Source organism: Hippocampus comes, unplaced genomic scaffold, assembly GCF_001891065.2.
Source record: "Hippocampus comes isolate QL1 unplaced genomic scaffold, H_comes_QL1_v1.1 scaffold214, whole genome shotgun sequence".
NCBI lineage: Eukaryota > Metazoa > Chordata > Actinopteri > Syngnathiformes > Syngnathidae > Hippocampus > Hippocampus comes.
In genome coordinates, this window is record NW_017804875.1 from 145,245 (window position 1) to 162,663 (window position 17,419).

General features: G+C 42.4%; 1 long non-coding RNA gene across 1 annotated transcript; it reads right to left on the minus strand.

The window, feature by feature from the left end:
• Positions 1 to 1,556: 1,556 nt before the first annotated feature.
• LOC109521838 (uncharacterized) lies at positions 1,557 to 13,008 on the minus strand. Its single transcript, XR_002169441.1, has 4 exons — positions 12,889 to 13,008; positions 11,729 to 11,849; positions 9,530 to 9,671; positions 1,557 to 2,243 (listed from the first exon to the last, which is right to left on the minus strand). It is a non-coding gene; the product is annotated as an uncharacterized LOC109521838 (long non-coding RNA).
• Positions 13,009 to 17,419: the final 4,411 nt, after the last annotated feature.

Genomic DNA, 17,419 nt, shown 5'->3' on the forward strand with positions numbered 1-17,419 from the left:
TAGAAAGAGATGTTTTTGCGAATAAAGATGCAGTTGGGGTTTTTTTTTCTCCTATCCTGAATCTAATCCTCTGATATTGGCTGATAGGTGAAAACAACAAAGTGACCGGCGGCGGCACCATCGCAACACAAAATCATGAAGTCATGCTCATGTGTGCCAGACTGACAACCCAACACGCAAACGTGAAACAGAGAAGGCAGTTTATGTCCCAACTGCATTCAGGTCACACGGGAAGTGAGCAAACTGTCAACCACTCACCTCAACTTATCACTGCGAATTGTTACCGACACTGCCAACATCATGTGCAGCGCTCCACACTCCCCATAATTTTTTTTTTTTTTTTTAATGAGGGAGGAACGGCAGCTCATATCTCGAAAAACTCACAAGTCGGGTCGCTTGTATCTCAAGGCGCCACTGCATGTCATTTAAATCAAGATTTTAGAAAGACAAAGTCAAAACGTAGCGTGAAATCGAGGGCACAGAATAAAGACGCTACCCTCTTAATGAAATACTGCAAGTTGCCACGCGGACGTCTTTCTTCTCAAATCGAGAGAGGCTAAATGAAACTGAACAATTGATGACAACCATCTCAGTGGATCAAAGTGGAGTTGTGCTCGAGGAAGTTTCCTGCAAATTTCCCTGCTGTATCTCACTCGGAGTGCCGCTGTCTCACGCGGCAGTCGGAAGAGGAATTTGGGACTAATTAACATGTCGGAGCAGGCTGCTTCCTTCTGAGCTACTACGGCACTGATTGGCACCTGGTCTCCAACCTCAAGCATTTGAAATGCACTCCGGCACATCTTCAGGCAGACGTGCTGTTTATCCAAAGTTCTATCTTTGGGTCCACGGAACAAATGTATATTCATCGACTGGAATCGAAACATTTACTGCCATCGACGTGTATATACCGGTATCGGCCAAGTGCATTTTTTTTTCCAACAGGTAGACATGGAAAGAGGTTGTTTGTGAAGTTCAGAATTGTAAACCGCAGGAATGACAAACAGATCGCTGCCAAGGGCAGCTTTGCCTTGGATTTGGAATCAGCACCGCTTTTGAGTAGAAAATAAGCACATTAAGTTGCCTTGTGTGTGAAATACGCTCCATAGATGCTTGCCTTGCCTCATATCGTCACAGAATAGAATATTCTGCGGGACTCGCAAAATGCTGTAAAACGGCAAGATATGGGAACTGCTTTGAAAACGGCTGGCAGCGGTTGAGTGAACAACCTGTCATTTGTTCAAGATGTACGACCTTCTGCAAGGGATCTACTGAATGAAGGCAAGGCTCACAACGAATGCCAAAAACACTGATGGACAATATATCAATGCTAAGTTTGGCCCATTAAAAAAAATAAAAATAAAAAAAATAAAAAAAATTGGGCATTAGCTCCACATTGCTTTGCTTTATACATCCTTGGCATGCAAATATCTAATGCACCAATAATCAACAGCAAACAAATCAGCCCATCTGCTCTCATAAAAGCAAGTTGCAATCAATGGCAAGCATATGTCGGCTCATAAATCCAGCGACATTATGGAGCAATTTAGCAGGAGCGGTTTTAGGCATGGGGTACGGCGATAAAACCCGCACGATTCATGCGGATAATAAATTGAATCTTGGGCGGCGCAGCAGCAAAGGCGAGCGGAGACATTAGTCGCCTCCCCCCACCAAAAAACGACTCCGAGTACTGTTACTCGATGAGCAAAAGCAGATTGATGGAAGACATCATTAGGACTGTATAAGCGCACAAGCGGCAGATTTACTTCCAGTAAATTGGGATCATCGGCATCTGTTCACGCCCTTCATTATTGTTCGACAATTATTAGCAATCATGTGACTCCTGTAAGTGCGTGTATGTGTAAAAAGTCTTCCCAAAAAAATGACGTTTCCTCATTTTCATTCGGTAATAACCCAATGACATGTCCTCAAATTGACCGATTTGTCCTCGTCACCTTGTCGGATGCTAAACACATCCACGTTCCACTTTTCACTTTTTTAACGGGTCATGCGCAGTGATGTATTGGACGACGACCCACCAGCGACTGTGAAGGTCACGTGGAGCATCCGCACACATGCTAATGGAACACAAGCTGAGCTAATGGAGCTCGAGTAATACATATTGACACTCTGGAATCATTACAGTGAAAGCCAGGTCTCGGGGTGGCGTGGCACTTGGTCGACTTCATTTTTCCTCATCTGTTTCCTCTCATCTTCTCCGCTTTCATCCTCCATTACTGCAACACCTGCAATACCGGATCAATATGGATGCAATTCTCGGTCATATCATCTTTTTACGCTTCTCCGTCTTGGTAATTAATCGCCTGTATATATGTTACCGATAGTATCAATAAGAGGATTCATAGAATTGTGCACTGAACAATTTTTTGTAGTCTTTAAGAAGTTTTTTTTTTTGTTTTTTTTTTTCGATGATGACAGCCCTAATCATAATGCAGGGAAGATTCACATGTAAAAACGTCAAACATAATAGGATCATTGTGATCATTATCAAGCTTCCAAGCTCACTCAGTTGGAAAATGTCAACTTATGTAATGATTTTCAATGAAGTTGTGAGGGTATGAAGAACTGTGTTAAATTCTCCTGACTAATCGACGGTGAGCTGCATGTCATTGGCAGAGAAATGAGGAGTAAGTCCATGGTGGATTGGACTCATGGATAAAATGGCCACACAGGCGCATGTACTGTTGATTGAGAATCCGAATCACATTTATTGTCATTGCATACAATTGAACGCAAGAGGGGGCCAAGTACAGACCCTTGTGGAACGCCTCGTGGATTTTGTGGTATTGATTCACCGACGGTTGTTTTTCTGCATGAGACGAATATTCCAGCAGAAATAAAAACGCAACGAAAACATATTTCTTAGATGAAGACTATGCTTTGAAATATATCTCCTCACAAACACAAACACAAACACACGCACACACACTTGTTTTTAATGAACCGGAAACATGGTTAGTGTCAGCGTGCTTTTAGCATAAAAATGCTATGTGGCTGTATTTCAAGGTGTTTAAGGCTGAGATGGGCTGATACACATTCTGAGTGGTTCAATTACGTGTACTTTCTAAAAAAAGACATAAATGGAAGGTTATTCTGAGCACGACACAACAAGCAAATGGCACCCATTTGGTGTAATAGCCCTGCTCCAGAGTACACAACTATACAACTATTTACATTTATGTATGCTTTCTACATAGGGAAATGTTTTATAGATATATATATATATATATATATATATATATATATATATATATATATATATATATACATATAGTGATTGGATTAACAGTCTCCAGGCATCAGTAGTCTCAATGTGGCTGACCTATATACCATCCTAACGTTTATAGCTCACGTCGGAGTAAGGGACTCCTTTGATTGAGCATGGATAATGGGCAGGACAGAGATGCATTGTAAAGCACTATCATGCTGGCTCGTAATTGCCTAATGACTTTAATTAAACTTCAGTCTCTTGTTCCTGACAAATCACGCTGCCCCACAGGTCCCGGCGCTCGCATAAACGGTGGCCCGCGTGACTTTCTGCCGTTGTCAGCAGCCTATTCTAAGGAGTCAAATGGCGCCTCTTGTTGGGATCCAAACACTGTACACCCAAGCACTGCCATCCAAGATAATTTGTCACTGCCTTTAGTCAACTGTCGGCAAGTTATCACACCAAATAAATCAGGACTCTCCTAAATAGCCACCAAAGGCATAGCATCACCCAAATTAATTATGGGTTTATTGCACGTTGTCACTTTGTAATTGCCTCCTGGTAACAGTTTTCTGCAGAGGTTGTGTTTCGTTCATTGTTACTCAAACAATGGCCCACTGTAGGCGGTGGACATTTTACAACCGCTATAAATAATAATCATGCATTATCATGCCTGTGTGTGTGTGTGTGTGTGTGTGTGTGTGTGTGTGTGTGTGTGTGTGTGTGTGTGTGTGTGTGTGTGTTTGTCTCTATATTTTTTTTGCATAACTAATTAAGATTAAACATATTCTTTGCAGAGGCCAAACCAGGCACAGAGGCAAAGCCATTAAATAAACCTTAGATGCAAGGTAGCTTAATATGCTGAGCAGTGGCAATAGTGGCCTCTGCTGCTTCATTTCATAGTTACAAGGAAGACATAAATAATACATTTTAAATGCACTTTTATGAGGAAATTACAAAACATTGAACTACTGAACCCATAACAGTGACTATTCATGGAACCCATACACACCATTTTCAATTTTGATGAATATGTGGTTTTATTGTCCCCAAATTCCCAATGTAAGGCTTTTTTTTTTTTTTTTTTTAGCATTCAAAATGTAGCTAAACAAGTTCTTAATTCTGCTGCGAAAAAGTCATTGCAGTTCATTTCTACTGATGAATTGATGGAGATCAAGACAAAAGTGATCATGGCAAGATGTGGGAAAGGAGGCATGCTGGAGTCTGTGAGTGCAAGGACATCCACCCGTTGGGAATCAAAACACTAAAGATTAACACACACAAAAGAAAAAGATCATAGGCGGTCCCGGTTGGGAATACAAAGTAGATTTGCAGTGATTACAGAGGTGGCGTTTTGTGCTCTGCTTTTCGATACACCATCGAGAGATCAATATCCACCAGCTGTTTGTTTTCGCGACCGGTGGGCTGCTCCACGATAACGTATCGGCGCTTGGACAAGATACTGCCTGACATGTTGATGCGACTGAGCGAGAAGGTGGAAAAGATTTGAATTACTCCCCCAGAGGAGATGCAAGAGCCGTGCATTAATAGCAGAAGCTCGGCAACAGATCAGCATTGAAATGATTACATTTGCGTAATCTCCACACAAATACGGCGGGAGACTGGAAGAAAAAGATTGCTTCCTGCTGATTTTGTGACAGGAGTGTTGGAGATAGTGAGCGCCGAGCGTCATGGTGGCTTATCTCGGCGAGAGGTGGAAAATGCAATAGGAGACCTATGTGGATGCAAGTTCGTCATCGCCGCGTTTGCATTGTGCCGGCAACGTGGCGGCGGATGTCTTCACTTAACGACTCGGGTGAATATGAAAAAGTGATCAAGTGCCACGCGAGACTTGTTTGGCTTCCGAGAGACCACGCATTAAGACTTTCATCACGAAGCAAAAACGTCTCTTGATTTCACACTGCGCTGCACTGTATCAGAGACGCACAAGATTAGCGACAACAACGTGATTCACTCGCATGCGTGTTGAAAGTTCAAAGTTGAGTTTAAAATCAGAACCACTGAACATCGTTTTTGTATTTTTTTCGAAATTAGCAGTAGAATACGAGTCCTTCGCAGTCGAAATGAGTCTCGGTCGTTTTGAAGATCTCGACCCCCAAAAGTCTTGTTTGTGTCTTCGGTCTCGTCGAGACAAGTACTGATCGGCGATTCTTCGACTTGATAAATCCGATGATACGGACTTGGAAGTATTTGGTGAAACCTTCAATTCATTTGTAAGCAACCATCGCCGTCATTGAGCGCAACCTTTTCAACGTCAACAGAAGCGCAGGTCAGCTGACGTGAACTGGAAGTAACAGCAGCAAATCGAATTCGGATTCTGCCAAAGCACCGAAATGAGCTCTGATTTAAATCTGTATTTTTAAACTAATAGCAGGATTTATTTACTTTTTGCAAGAATTTAGTTGCAAAAATTGTTAACACTTGAGATGTTTGCAAACACCCAGTTTTTGGCTGCCAAATGTATTTCAAAGAAAAGTAAAAACAAAGCGAGAATGCACTTCGGCCTTTCAACATTGTCATGGAGTTTTTTTGGGTGGGGGGGGGGGTTCCTTTTCGAAAGCACGTGGGAAGCTCCCCATCAAACGGGTAGTGAGGGTTTCAACGAGCACGACGCATTGAGCTCTGCTTGCATTTCATGGCAAGCCGGTCATGGCTGGAGCCTTAAAGGGAAGACTTGTACATTCATTCTTGCCGCCACTGCACATCTCGCAGCAAGGTGTCAGATATGTGTGAAACAGCTTCGCACTCATCCGAGCACACGTTTGATGTGTGAAGTCATCCATCATCCAGAATCTGACAGAGGGTTCCGGTTATCGATTGGGGGGGGAAAAAAGACCAAAGAAGCCCCCTGCTCAGCATTTGTAGGATCACCAACGAAGTGAACCTCCCGCGGTTCATCTCTGTTCACAATGTACTCATCTGCTCCAACAAGTACTGGAAGAAAAAAAAAAAAAAAAAAAAAACACTTGTCCATAACTCTTTGAGTGTTGAACCACTGAACTTGACTGGCCATCAAAATAAACAAAGAAAATGCTCCTCATTGCAGATTATTTTCCCCCGTCACTGAAAAACACTTTTTTTTCGACTCATTTTGAACCTGTGGCCTATATATTGAAAAATAGAAACTTAAACTCACCAGCGCAAGCAATTACTGCCAGAAAATGCATTTCGGAGTGCCTTCCTCTCACCAGAGAGCAGACATGCACTCATTAAGATGCGATTGCATTCCACTGCTCGGACGCAAAAAAAAATATAAAAATAAAAAAAAATAATAAATCCTGAAATGAAACATTAAACAGCTTTGCTCTGCCCGTGTGAGGTGGAGTGGAATGACGATGGTGTGTGGTGTGCCCAGGGATGTGATGGGAAGGACATTGGCTGGAGGTACCAAGGTTGGCCATTTTGGCATGCAACCGAGAGCGATATCCTGCCATGTTTTAGAGCCCATACTAATTCTTCATATCACAGGAAAGTTGAACCATCCCGTGAAGAAACAACTGGATGAAGAAACTAATTACAGGGCTTAATCCTGTCTAGAGGAAACCAAGACCCGGTTGGCGCTGAATTTCTTGTATTGCAATAGCTGGAGCGAAACGCTTCATTTTCTTCATGCTGCCATTTATTTTTTTTTCCTTCCTGCGGTTTATGATGGCAATTTTTTGGTATGCTGTCTGAGGATAAAGCTGGACCGAATGCTTTAAGGTAATCCAGTATTTAATTCTCTGGAATTACTACAAAAATGATCCAAAAAGTCGAGATGACGTGACAAGCAACAAAACGGTATCTATTGTTAAACGTGCATGTTAAATATTTTTATGTTAGTTTGGGGAAAATCGGAAATGTTGCAAAGCTGGGTTTTTGTCATGCATTGATGTACTGCTGTATTTTGAAGGCAAACAAAACATGCTCCAAATGTATGGCCCACATGGTGGTATGAATGGCTTCAAGGTTAATTGAACATTCTTTTACAGGGCACATGCGGAGATGCACAATGGTCATGAAATAAATCACTTTGGTATTAACAGGGGAACCCAACTCTAATGATGTTTTTTTACAAGAATACGCTGTGTGTGCTCAGATGTCTTCCATTCTTTTACCCCCGCCTCGTTTTCACGCAGACAAAAAATGTAACGGAGCGGCTTTGTTATTTCAAACATAAAACGTGGAGAGGTGCTTGGATTTGAGAAAAAAAAAGTGATGTGTCTGGGCTCAAGATGTCAGACAGCCTTTCAGTAAAAAATGATTTCCATCCACGCTGGATGAAAAAAAAAAAGTCAGTGTTTACAATGTTATCAGTTTTCCAGCGACGGTATTTTTTGAGTCCCTGGAAATGACGCTTTTGTGGCATCGCCAACCTTTTGGAATAAACTTCTGCAGAAGCAAAATCGCCCCCGATTGGTGGACTCAGCGACTCGGCCCGATCTCGATGGCACCAATGGGATTAAACCCTCCCTTGCGCGGCCTTTGCTTGCTCGCTTTTGGCAAAAGCAGGCTCCGTTGCACGCCCGCCACATTTCTCAGTGGGTCAGCATGTGGGCAGCAGCAAGTGGAGGTCATTTTCATGACCCATTAGCGTAATGATTTGTAATTAGTGCGTGGTTCTGCCCCTGTGCACAGTACGCAGCGGAGTTGGGGACTCTGCCGGCCACTGTGGAGCAAATAGCCCGACCCGCAGCTTCACAACGCATCACAAGGTGTGTTCGGCTTTCACCGTCATGATACACCCCGCTGTGGATGTGGAGTTTGCAGGCTCCTACGTATTTGGGATGAAATCTTAACAGCGAGTTCCAGCTGACTTGAAGCGAGAGGCGGCGCACTCCCTAAAAGGGACTGATCCCAAGTGAATGACAGCTCTCACACGGAGGGACAATTCACACAATTTCTAGCCTTCAATTAACTCAGCGCCTTTTTATTTTCCATCGTGGGAGGAAAATGGAAGGCATGGAAAGAACCACACAGATAGAGGGGCGAATGTGAACATGACGGGATGTTTTTGTTTTGGTTTTTGTTTCCATCAACAATGGAAACAAGAGCACAACAATCCTATTCCAACACCAATCCTTGGCACTGTTGACTTTCAGCGCTTTCCTAGAATATCCCACATGCTTGCATGTCACTCTCTCGAAATTATTTGACGTTTTTTGTAATTTTTTGTGACATTTTGAGTGACCTAACAAAACCTCAAGGCGAGCAAATCCTTCGGGGTTGTGTGGCCAAGAAAATACGTGTGCCAAATACTTTGGAGCACTGTGCCCGTGTTGCATACTTTCCAGTCTGGGGTCTTGATTTTTTTTTTTTTTTTTTTTAAATTGTATGGAAGTCATTTATAGGGGTGTTTATACTGCCATCTGCTGGAGCTGAGGCAAAGTGATTGCATTTCATTTTCAAGTCTTATGGCAAAACTGCTGAAGCAAATATTCGTGCTCATCTCGGTATTTTTATCATATTTGTGTGGCGTAAGAAAATGCTAACTCCAAATTAATACTACATTCATGCTCAGAACTATTATATGCCAACATTGCAGCTGTATATTTCGTTTCTATTGTTTGTACTATTGAAGCAACATGGGAAAAGATATACTTGGTATGAACACCCCCCCCCTCCAAAATAAAAACATTCACAACAAATAAAAACCCTGAGTGAATAAAACAAGGTATAAAAGGAAAGGAACATAGAAGATGTGTCTTGTGCATTTTAAGTTCAGCATAAACAGCGGCTGCTTCATTTCCAAGTGAGACAGAAGGCAGACAAATTAATAATATTCGCTTAAAATATAAATGACAAATTTATTTCATCCTTCTGTTCTTAATTGCGAGTCAGCTAAAAGGAAAAATCGGATGATTTCGAGAAAGCTCAACAACGTCTTGGTTGACTGACGGCGTCAAAGAGAAGACTGAGGAGAGTAAAAACTCATCTGAATTTCTAAGCCATTCAACAAATGTTTTCATCGCCCACGGAAAACACTCCCCTCGGCAAAGTGAACTTCTTGTACGCGTTCATCAAAACTGCTCCCTCATCTAAAACATCCACGAGAAAAATACACACAAAGGAGGAAAAAAAAAAAAAAATAAACGATTTCTTCAACGCGCCGCCAAGCGAACAGATGTGTCCTCAGGTGCTTGAAAAACAAATGTCGCTGGGCAGGTTGACGACATCAATCAAAACAAAGTTTGGGCTGTAATCTCTCGCCATCTGGCGACTCGACGCTTCCCCGATATGAAATAAACTTTTCTCCCAAATGTGAGGGTGGAAAAAGTCCCCTGATGGGCATGAATAACTTACCTTTTCAAAGTGGAACAAATTTTTGTCGGAAGGCCGTCATGAAGTGGATGTTTTCGGAGCGACGACGCTCTTGGATCTTCAGAGGGAGACGGAGTTCAGACAAGTTTCGGGGATGCGAAATCCTTCGCGGCAAGCTGTGCCACTGAAAATGTTCAACAGAGGGAAATTAGAAGTTGAAGTTCTTTGTAGCGACTGGCTTGAAAATGGAATGATTTGACCTTCTTTCTTGTTCTTTGATCTACTTCTGAATGGTATAGGTTGGCAATCAAATAGGCTTTGCTTTAAACGAAACACAACTCAAATGTTGCTGGATGAGCCACGATGGTTGAGGCTACTTATTTGTCAACCGGGGCAACTCTCCGTCACGTCACGTGAGCAAAGCGCGTGTGTGCTCCGTGCTCCAACCGGCCAAAACTGACGGTGAACTTACCACTTCGATATAAAACCACAGCGGTCCGGAGAGACAGAAAATGAGGTATCGACCTCATGACACCGATATCGGTTTCATATCCACAACAGCGTCGGTATCGATATTTGGATCGAGCTCCACGAGAAGGGGGCTTGCATCAATCACCTCATACAAACTGCAAGCTGGGTGGATTTCAACAATTGAATTTATGGCGCTACACTCAAGATGGGCGAAAGGCCAAAAGATAATTCTCCAGCCATCTCAAGCGCTCCTTTAAGGAGAGACGCTAAACTGACAAGGCATACTCATGAGATGGGGTCACCAAACGGCACCTGTCCCTGAGGCTTGCCGAAGCTCCTTGTGCGCACTCTTGACTTCGAACCGAGTCTGACGCATCTTTCCAACTCTGTCTACGAAACCCTTTGAAAAGTCCTCTCGCTGGTGAAACGTCTCTTGCCAAGCAGAAAGTGAAATAATGAGCCAGATCCTTTTTGCCCCGCTCCATTAACTAAACAGTAAACAAAAACGCTTGCATCAGCCTACAATGCATCCAGCCATCTATTTTCCACGCCGCTTATCCTTCGCAAGCAGGATGATGAGGGGGAGACAAAAGGCGAGAGGCGAGCGCTTATACATGGATTTGGACTGTGGAACCGACATACCGCAAACGCTCAATGATCCTATTTGGAATTGGTCGTCATATCTGTTGACACGACGGGGTCCTTCCCGTTTGTATTTGCGCAGCTTTATAGATGTCAAAGCAAGCATGTAGGCTATCCGCTGCCGATAAAGTATTTCAGAGGGGGAAAAAGCAAGCCGAGCTCCCGTTTGTATTTGCACAGCTTGATAGATATCAAAGCAAGCATTAGGCAATCCGCTGCTGATAAAGTATTTCAGAGGGGGAAAAAGCAAGCCGAGGGGTAGCTCAATATGTAGATGGTGACATCATAAAAACATGTCGCAGAGCACTGTGCATTTTCTAAAGGGCAGCACTTTGGCCAAGGCTTTGTTAGAGTGCAGTATGGCTCCGGGACGCCACTGGGAACGGCCAAGTATCGAGAGCCAGAGCCCTGACTTGATCGCGCTTCTCTGGAGACACTCACAAATGGCCGACTACCTGCACTCCCCTAATTGAATTTGACCTCGAGTTTGGCGGCAGAGCCTGCAAGGAAATGTCAAGAGTATTCCCAAAGGTGTGCTTTTCGTCTAAGGACACTTCAGCGGAGACAAGATCAAGTTTCTGAGGCGCATGCTCTTCATTCTTTCACGCGTTGCGACAATTTCTTTGTTTGACGTTGTCGTAACGAGGTACGGAGTGATCATTTCATTGAGAAACTGACAAGCCTTGAGAGGTAAATCTGACGATGTGCATGTCTGATCAATCACGAAGACTGAACAGTACACCTATGAGTTAGTTCATTTAAAGGGTCAGGCAATATTTTTTGTTTTCCTCATTTTTGGGACGGTCTCCTGCCAGTCCATTTCGAACTCAAAATCAAAAACAACAACAGACAGAAGGACAACTTAAAAAAAAACAAAAAAAAAAACATTATTTCGCAAGTATTGTGTGCTGCACTGTGTTTTGCACTGACATGAAAACAATTTCTAAATATTTTTTAAGGATTGATGAGTCAGTTAGTTGGAATCAAATATGTCACGATACAATCGTATTCATACTGATTGAATAGATGCAGATATAAAAAATCTTTGGAATTTTCAACTCTTAAGTGATGCTCACTGAACATCGTACAGTACCAGAAACTATTTCTCTGAAAAAGAGGAGCGCGTACCTTCATTGTCAAGGTCCTCATTAAAGAAGCTGCTGAGAGGGAAGGCAGACATTGTACTTCGCCAGCAGAATTCCAGTCAGTCAGCAGGGCCAGCTTGTTAGGTGTCCAACACGCTGCCAAACTGCAACACCCACGAAACACAGAGAACTAAGTAAGGCATATTAATGACGAGGAAAAGTTTTGACTTGTAAACCTATGGGAGTAAAATCAGAAAATAATTATCACTACTACTAATGATTATGTCTTATTTTTTTTTCTCTGTCATGAATGCCTCCATCGATCTAGTTTCCTGTAGTACTTGTTCTCAAGAAGGTCATGGGTGAGCTGGAGCTGACTGTTTTTTTAAATAACATTGCGCAGTATTGCACTTACTGTGTTCCATCCTTTGAACGTAGAATTGGCAATACATATAAAAATTGTATGAATCCGGTATGACGCTAGTTTGCAATTGGTTTGGGTGCAACCGATATGCAATAATATAATCAAACCATACTTATTAATCAAACAAAACTAAAAGGCAGAAGGACAAAATATCCCCGTTTCACCGAGTATTCCACCCACTACCAGGATGTCAAATATAATTCATCCCACCTTAGTGTCTGTAGTCAAACTTGTTCTAGTTTTCAAGGAACTTCACAACAACTTCCAAATTGGTCCCAGTTTGCACAAAAAAAAAAAAAAAAACTGTACACTCGCCTCCTGACACCGTGAAGGATCAAAGCAAGTCTTTTTTGTGGAATAGATAAAAACTGGAGTCTGGAACTGCAACATTTTAGGAAATCTCAACTACAGTATAATAATGTTTTATCCAGTTAAGTTAAAACGTGTTGTGGATAAGAGCCATCATTTTGAGTGAACTGAGACAAACGGAAAATGGAAGTTAGTTGTCGGACAGGTAAGCCACAGTTTAAGCGAGGAGTTTATTGATAATGAACAGTGTGAGCGCAATATAAAGTCTGTAGATTGCTTAGGCGCGTGTGCAACTGTTTGGAACACCTTACGAATATTTTGTGAAGGGAAACCGGGGAAATTTTGAAATTGTTCAGCAACGATCAATTAAGATGGCCCTGCGCATCCGCATTTGCACCTGTGTGAAAAGTACGTTTCTCTTTTGAGAAAGAAATGAAAGGAGTCAATTGGAAATCATGTAACTTGCTTACCTGGTGGTTACGTTTTCTCTCTGTATACATTAGACGAAAAGTAACCGTCAACAAACTTTTGTGTGCTATCTAGAAATAAGACACACGAGGGGGATGTTGGGCAATGATGACGGTGTGCGGGGGGTGACGGGTAGTTTGAATGGTGCGTTGTAGTTTACTCGGGTAAATTCACAACTTATCCCGTGAACTTTCTTTTTAGGGTTTTGTTTCACTTTTCCCCTTCCTCTGTTTTCTTTTAAAAAGTATCTTAAAATTGTTGACTTATAAATATCCCTCCGATATTACTAAATGTTTCTTTCCAACGGTACAATTTGACAGGTTGTCCGAGCCGTGACATTACCAAAGCAATCCATGTCGACACGAAGTGGAAAAATGCAAATGCCTATAACAAGTGAACGCACCACTTCGCTCCACGCCATAGGTGATTAGAGGACGCTGAACTATCAGGGCGACGCCGTTTTGGACACTCCCCGCGGCCGGAGTACGCCGAGCTCTCTCTCAAGTCGGTCCGGAGCTCCATTCAACAGTGCCGAGAGCCACGTTCAAGCTCCAAGACTCGAGTTTCCACTTGCAGGCAGCCCGGAACGGAGCCGCTCCGGATTTGGACTGCAATCATCTTCGCGGTGCTAGTTTTCTGCGGAAAATTGGATTTGAGGAGAGAGGAAGCGACTTTGGGAGAGTTAACCGGTAAGTTGAGCATTTAGTTGTGATTTGGGCTCGGCTTTGCCAAACTCTTGTTGTGGTTTTTGCTTTTGTTCTGTTGCTGCAACTTTTGGACAGTTTTCCCAAACGTCGGCTTCACGACTCATTCATTCCTCTCCAATTCGCGGTGGAGGGGGTTGGGGATTGCAGTCGAGTTTCTTTGTGTTTTTATATGAATAAATTGGAATGTATGTGGACATGAGGGAAGATATTAGTGCTGTGAATTCGCAGTGTAGTAGTAGTAGTTGTAGTTCTCCTTTTGGTTTTTCCGTCTCGAGTTAATTGGTTTCATCTGGCGTCTTAGTGTGTGGTGAGATGTCCCACTGAGGAGACGCAAATCCAACTTAAATCATTCCAACTTGGGACCAATTGTTGTCCTTGCCACTATTTGTGGCATCATGGAACTTTATACATGCGCAATTTCTGCACAGAGAAACTTCTTGTTCCTATTAAAAGTTAAAAAAAAAACCTCTTAAACGGATTGTAACGACTTCCTCTGATCTGTGGATAAACGAGGCACAGAAAAGGATTACTGATATCTTACGGTGGTTAAACTTTGAGGGCGATGTCATTGACCCCAGTTTTCAGAGCTCTTTTTTTTCAGTGTTTTTGGAGTAAATCAACGGTCGTCTGTTGCATGCGTCTGAAAAAGGTATTCATCCACTTTATATACGAAGTAGCCACAGTACATAAAATTGTCTCAGACTACAGACTGGCTTCTAATTTTAATACTTATCTGTAAAACAGGGTGCCAGTAAAATATCAATGTTCTTGCTGGCTATGTTGATCGCTAATGGAAAGAATGCAAAAGCATTTTGATTGGATTAAGCCAAATCACAAAGCCTGCTGTCTCATGAGATACTTTATTCTTTCCACAAAGAGAAATGATCTGTTGTAAAACAAAACTGCATTGCTTGTTTCGGGCTCTGACTGCTCCATTCCAAGTGTTGAGATTTTTTCATCGGAAGTCAACGAGAATCTTGCTAGAATCTCACAAGACTTTTGATAAATATTATTCATGTTTTTCATCTGTATGTCCATTGGCTTCGAGGTCCCCCCCCCCCACACACACAAATCAAATATGAACTTTTTCCTGGTCAAACATAGCTGTTGATGGAAAAAGTGTGTGCAGTTCTTTATCGTTGAAATCATTTGGCTGTTCTCTGTTCTCGTTCCTTCATCAAAGGTGTTTGTGTTTTCAGTTGACAATGCTTCAATAAATGTGCCTGAAGAACTTTTCTCGAACGCAAGCCATCGAGTGGTCGAGGTGTGCGATGATGACCAAAGTCCCTCAGCCGGGTTGTTGTGGAGAATAGTGTTTGTACTTACTTGCCTTGCCGACCAAGCTATGCAGGTTGGCGTTGTGAGGCGTGTCTCATGGTAGCAGTGCTGCATCAACAAAGGTACATGTGCATTCCCAAAAGGGGGGTGGGGGGAATTAGTATCTGTGCTGAATTTACATCCATGTGGACATTTTTTTTATTTTTTGGGACCACCCTTTTACATGTTTTCACCGACTGAATACATCAAGCAAGAAGCCCAAAACGCATGGGGAAGAAAAAAAAAACTCTACAAGCAACAACAGAGAAGTTTTTTGTTTCAACTTCCAATCTTGAAACGCAATATTTTCAGATTTTGATACCCTTCGCCCATTACAATGTCATTAATCCATTCCAGCCGACCCGAAAGTCACCATTTTTTTTTTTTGGATTGAATAGTTCTGTATTGTCTAAAAAAACGAGAATACAACTCAACGTTATTTATATGGCAGTTAAAAAAAAAAAACACTGCTGGAACAAAGTGCTGTGAAAAAAAATCCGTCCATTATCTGATAAACATAATAAAAAAATACATTTTTTAAAATGATCAAAAAAAGAAAAGTACCAGAGGGGCTCAGTCTACAAATTGTGTGAAGTTGAAAAAGAGAGAGGAAGAAGACTGAAGTCTCCAACGACGAGAATAATGGCGCCAGGATGGTAGAAATAAAATCTCGTGATCAGTGCGCACGACGTCACTGCCGTTGGCTGCAGAAGCTGAAATTTGAATGAAAACAAACTGGTTTCCAACAGCCGTTAGTTTGCCCATTGGCAACATTGGTGGTGAAAATGAACTGTTTGTTATAAACTGTCGTTACTGTGGTATTTCCTTGTTGGATGTGTGCACGTAAGGGGCGTGGTCGAGCGAGTGGCATCTGACGACACGAATGTCGCCCGATTTTGAGGCGAAAGACGCAGTGTCCCATAGCCGGTGACGGACTTGTAGCGGTGTGACCCCTGGCCAGCTCCAAAACACAGAACGATATTTATTTGGTAGTCTGACGGCACAGCCATCGCCAACGACAAAAAAGTCGTATTGTTTGACAAAGGGCATTAATTGGTTGGGTTTGTCTGCGAATGAACCTCTGGGGGTGAGAGGTGGCTTAAAGCAGCACCCTGTGAGCACCTCCCACCTTCAGTCGAGTGGCGACGCATCTCATCTCACTCGTAACTCCAATTTTGGTTGCAATTCAAAGCAAAAAAAAAAAAAAATGGATCGACAGCTCTTAACTCGCAAGAATAATTTGAATTTGTCATTCTTCCACTGGCTGACATCGGTTTTCATATTTGCGTGTGGGACGCCGCTGCCAGATGAAACCCACCTAGTGGCCTGCTGCTGATCCTGCTCATGCAAAGCAGTCTGGGGGAGCATTTCAGGTGTGTTTGTACGCTCATACAGTGAGAGAATGCAAACCTTGCAGTGTGCTTTCACTCTTCACTGCTGTCGATGATTTGTGTTTTACAGTGGAACGTCGCAAGTCAACCGAGACGAGGGTCAACTTCCGATTTTGTTCATTTGTTCATCGTATAGGTTTTGTTTTTTTTTTTCCTTCATCATCTCAGAGGAACCGATCATGCAATTCTCATCTTGAGTGAAATGATTCATCATGTGAAGCCATTATTTTAGGAAGGTGCCCTAAAGCGGAGGTGTCAACTAAATTTCTGTCATGAGCCTGATTTTAGTTAGTTTCTCTTGGAGGGCCATTTTGACTGAAACCACATAAAGAAGTCAAGGAGAACGGTTTATTCGCCAATTTAAGTTACTGTTATGAGGGGTTTGGTAACAAGAACATGCATTTTCTTTAAAATTTTGGTACAGATTTTAGCAAGCATCATGAAATTTGATTTGCTTTCGCAGGCCACATAAAATGATGTGACGGGCCAGATCTGGCCCCCGGGCCTTGATTTTGACATCTGCCCTAAAGGGTTCAGATGCAATAAACCTGATCTCATGAGTGCGTGTTTGTGGTATAATCATATTGAATAATAGTGGACAGAAAAAAAAAAAAAAACCTGCAGCTTTGGCTTGTTTCCTATTGACATTATCAAAGGGCGACAGGCAGGACAAAGAGGGACTGTGACAATGGCCCGCTTCCTCTTGGCTTCTTTTATGTCATGGAACAAATCAAACAATAGTTCCCATCGTTCACCTGCTCTCGCTTTTTTTTTTTTTTTTTTTTTTTTTAGCATCATTATTATTATTATAATTGAGCCCAGTTATTAAATTGTCACCTAAAGAAACAGAACTATCGAGTAGTAATATTTGCACACCTTGAACACTCAATTTGTTGATGTCAACAATCACAATATGAACCTCTGCATTCAGAACATCTTTTTTTTTTTTAACCATGAAATGCCAGATGTTTGAAGTGGTTTGTCGAAAGGTCCATCAAGCGTGTTCGTGTACAAACTTGTACTCCCTCAAATCACGCAGAAATCCAACGCACACGTGTTGATGATTCAAGATTCCAGGTCACTTTTCCAGGCAGCAGCTTGCCGTGTGTCGGTCGCTT